Source organism: Buteo buteo, unplaced genomic scaffold, assembly GCF_964188355.1.
Source record: "Buteo buteo unplaced genomic scaffold, bButBut1.hap1.1 HAP1_SCAFFOLD_421, whole genome shotgun sequence".
Lineage (NCBI taxonomy): Eukaryota > Metazoa > Chordata > Aves > Accipitriformes > Accipitridae > Buteo > Buteo buteo.
This window is the reverse complement of record NW_027439581.1, coordinates 27501-31890: the sequence shown is the minus strand read 5'-3', so window position 1 is coordinate 31890 and position 4390 is coordinate 27501.

The following is a 4390-nucleotide window of genomic DNA, read 5'->3' as shown; positions in this document are numbered from 1 at the left end:
AAAAACACCAAAAAAAAACAGGCGGGGGGGGGGAGAAAAATTAAAAACAACCCCCCAAAAAAAGCCCAAGACCGCAAAAACCAAAACCAAAAGTCGGCGAGCACCCAGCAGCGCCGGGACCCGAACCTGAACCTGGCAAGGGGCTACCAGTCCTGAAGGCACCCAGTGAACAGCGAACTCGCGCCGGGGAGCCGGGCAGTTTGTGCCGGGGGCTGCCACCTCTGCCCGGACCCCGCCGACAGAATATGGTTGGGGGGGGGGGGGGCAGCAGCGGAGCAGAGGGGCTGGCTGGTGTGGTGAAGCTGGCAAGTGCCTGGCAGCCACCGGCTCGGAATAGGTGCGTGCACGTGCATGAGAACGACGAGGGTGGGGGGGGGGGGTGTGTGTGTCAGGAAACAAAAATTATTTTGAAAACTGGTTGTCGTTAATATTGTATTAATATTTCCCGCCGGAATCAATAAAGGTGAAATAACTCTTGCATCAGACAGTACGTTTAAACGTGCTCCCTTGGTGTAGAAGTGGTTCAAACTCGGGAAGGGGAGGGGGAAAGAAATGCCGTCCGGGAGAACCGGGAGAGGGTGGCCCTTTTAATCAGATTTGCTAAAATCTCAAAAGAAAGGAAAAAAAAAAAAAAACCGAAAAAAACGAACCAAAAACAGGCGCACCTGCCCCCCCCGCCCCCCCCCGCCCAAGGGGCACCGAACGGCTGCCAGGTCTACCCGGCTCCGCGGGCGGCCGCCAGGTCTACCCGGCTCCGGAGGCCGGCGCGGCCGCCGGCGGCGCCCGGAGGACGCGGGGTGTCGCTGCCGCAGCGGCCGGTGAAAAGGGCCGCCAGGTCTACCCGGCTCCGCGGGCGGCCGCCAGGTCTACCCGGCTCCGGAGGCCGGCGCGGCCGCCGGCGGCGCCCGGAGGACGCGGGGTGTCGCTGCCGCAGCGGCCGGTGAAAAGGGCCGCCAGGTCTACCCGGCTCCGCGGGCGGCCGCCAGGTCTACCCGGCTCCGGAGGCCGGCGCGGCCGCCGGCGGCGCCCGGAGGACGCGGGGTGTCGCTGCCGCAGCGGCCGGTGAAAAGGGCCGCCAGGTCTACCCGGCTCCGCGGGCGGCCGCCAGGTCTACCCGGCTCCGGAGGCCGGCGCGGCCGCCGGCGGCGCCCGGAGGACGCGGGGTGTCGCTGCCGCAGCGGCCGGTGAAAAGGGCTGCCAGGTCTACCCGGCTCCGCGGGCGGCCGCCAGGTCTACCCGGCTCCGGAGGCCGGCGCGGCCGCCGGCGGCGCCCGGAGGACGCGGGGTGTCGCTGCCGCAGCGGCCGGTGAAAAGAGCCGCCAGGTCTACCCGGCTCCGCGGGCGGCCGCCAGGTCTACCCGGCTCCGGAGGCCGGCGCGGCCGCCGGCGGCGCCCGGAGGACGCGGGGTGTCGCTGCCGCAGCGGCCGGTGAAAAGAGCCGCCAGGTCTACCCGGCTCCGCGGGCGGCCGCCAGGTCTACCCGGCTCCGGAGGCCGGCGCGGCCGCCGGCGGCGCCCGGAGGACGCGGGGTGTCGCTGCCGCAGCGGCCGGTGAAAAGAGCCGCCAGGTCTACCCGGCTCCGGCGGGACTTAGCCGCATTTCGGGGGCGGGGAGGTAGACCTGATAGCCCCGCCACTTTCTCGGAGCTGGCCAAGGGGTCGCTGTTTTTCGCTGCCTCCAGTTACGTCATCGTAAAAGTCGGTGTCATTGGCGGGTCTCCCCGGTGGGCAGGGACGGCACTCTTGGAGCCGGCCGGGGGCGGGGACGTGATCTCCCGTACTATAGGAGGTAGTGGTGACTCGTGCACGGAGCAGCGCTAGTGAGCGGCTGCAAGGCTTACGGCTCAGCCGGCGAAGTGGAGCGCTGGGCGGCCGTTGTGGTGGTGGTTTTGCCTGGTGGTTCGGCTCGTTTTCTGTCTGTTCGGCCGGTTGGTCTCTCCCGGTGTTTTCCAAGTAAGCCAGCCGGGCGCCTGCGAGGGTCTGGCAGGCTGGCGGTGGCTGTTGACCCGAGTGGTGCGAGAGGTGCAAAGGTGGATTCCGCAGGGCATAGCCCGGTGGCCGGCGGCGGCCACCGGCACTCGAACGCTGGAAGACCGGGTGGAGCCGAGCCTGCCTCGGCTTTCCCCCGGCCCCGGAGGGCCCGATGATGGCAAAGGTGGAGCGCTGGTATATGCGAGGGCAGCTGCCCGTGAGCATCCAGCCCGCCGCGGCTGCCGCCGCCTCCTGAGGGCCTGGTGATGGGCGGGCGAGGTGGCGGCACCTCGTCCTTTGACTCTGGCCTTAAGCTGGAGCGGGCAGAGCGGCAGCCGGTCCCGGTGGCTGGCAGCTGGATGCAGACGGCTGGGGGTTCTCGTGCGTGCCGCAGCTTCCCCCCAGCCCCCGAGGGCCCGATGATGGCACAGGTGAGAGGCCGCAGCGCCTCGTCCTGTTTTTGCCGGCATGAGCCACGCGTGGGCGGCCTGTGGTGTCCGGCCTGCCCCGGCTTGCCTGGTTGCAGGAGGGCTCGGTGGAAAGGTCTGCAGCGCTGTACCGGGTTTAGAGGTGGCGGCACCTCATCGCGTTTTCTCCGGCCTTAAGCTGGAGCCCATGCACGAATTGGGCAGAGTGCAAGCGGCAGCCGGTCCCGGTGGCTGGCAGCCGGATGCAGACGGCTGGGGGTTCTCGTGCGTGCCGCAGCTTCCCCCCAGCCCCCGAGGGCCCGATGATGGCACAGGTGAGAGGCCGCAGCGCCTCGTCCTGTTTCTGCCGGCATGAGCCACGCGTGGGCGGCCTGTGGTGTCCGGCCTGCCCCGGCTTGCCTGGTTGCAGGAGGGCTCGGTGGAAAGGTCTGCAGCGCTGTACCGGGTTAGAGGTGGCGGCACCTCATCGCGTTTTCTCCGGCCTTAAGCTGGAGCCCATGCACGAATTGGGCAGAGTGCAAGCGGCAGCCGGTCCCGGTGGCTGGCAGCCGGATGCAGACGGCTGGGGGTTCTCGTGCGTGCCGCAGCTTCCCCCCAGCCCCCAAGGGCCCGATGATGGCACAGGTGAGAGGCCGCAGCGCCTCGTCCTGTTTCTGCCGGCATGAGCCACGCGTGGGCGGCCTGTGGTGTCCGGCCTGCCCCGGCTTGCCTGGTTGCAGGAGGGCTCGGTGGAAAGGTCTGCAGCGCTGTACCGGGTTAGAGGTGGCGGCACCTCATCGCGTTTTCTCCGGCCTTAAGCTGGAGCCCGCGAAGCGGGAAGAAAAGTGCGGCTGTACCTGGTGGCTGGCAAGTCGAACGCAGGCGGCTGGGGTTGTCTCGCTTCTGTGGCATTCCCCCAGGCCCCGAACACCCGTGCGCGGCATGGGTCCAGGTGCCTTTTTTTTCCCCGACGGCAAGCGGTTGCCTGTGGGGCGGGCAAAGACCGGCAGCCGGTGGCGGTTGCCGGCACTCGAACGCTGGAGGAGCTGGGGGAGTTGAGCCTGCTGTGGCCATCCCCCGGTCCCGTTACCTTCCTCAAGGGAATCGTTGTCTGGAGCCGGGTGGCCCGTGGCACCTCCCGCTCCACGATTTGACTGATCCAGACCCACAGGCAGCGCCCGCTGAGGCGTCCTCGGGTGCGTCGGAGAGCCTCCACGGCGGGCCGGCTCTGCCGGTGTTCAGGCCGTTGGAGCACCTCTCGCAGGCGTTGCCCTCACTCGCACGCAGAGCCCCCGCACCTGCCGTCCGCCCCCGGTTGGCGACGGGTGCGAGTGGCCGTCGCTGTCCCAGGACTCGTGGCCGTGGGGCCTCCGCTCCTTCCTCCGTTCCCTTCCCTTACTGATCGATGAGGCGTTTAGGGCGCGTCGGAGGGGCTTCCCGGCGGGCCGGCTCTGCCGGTGTTCAGGCCGGCGTTGCACCTCTCCGCAGACGTTGCCCTCTCACTCGCACGCAGAGCCCCCGCACCTGCCGTCCGCCCCCGGTTGGCGATGGGTGCGAGTGGCCGTCGCTGTCCCAGGACTCGTGGCCGTGGGGCCTCCGCTCCTTCCTCCGTTCCCTTCCCTTACTGATCGATGAGGCGTTTAGGGCGCGTCGGAGGGGCTTCCCGGCGGGCCGGCTCTGCCGGTGTTCAGGCCGGCGTTGCACCTCTCCGCAGACGTTGCCCTCTCACTCGCACGCAGAGCCCCCGCACCTGCCGTCCGCCCCCGGTTGGCGATGGGTGCGAGTGGCCGTCGCTGTCCCAGGACTCGTGGCCGTGGGGCCTCCGCTCCTTCCTCCGTTCCCTTCCCTTACTGATCGATGAGGCGTTTAGGGCGCGTCGGAGGGGCTTCCCGGCGGGCCGGCTCTGCCGGTGTTCAGGCCGGCGTTGCACCTCTCCGCAGACGTTGCCCTCTCACTCGCACGCAGAGCCCCCGCACCTGCCGTCCGCCCCCGGCTGGCGATGGGTGCGAGTGG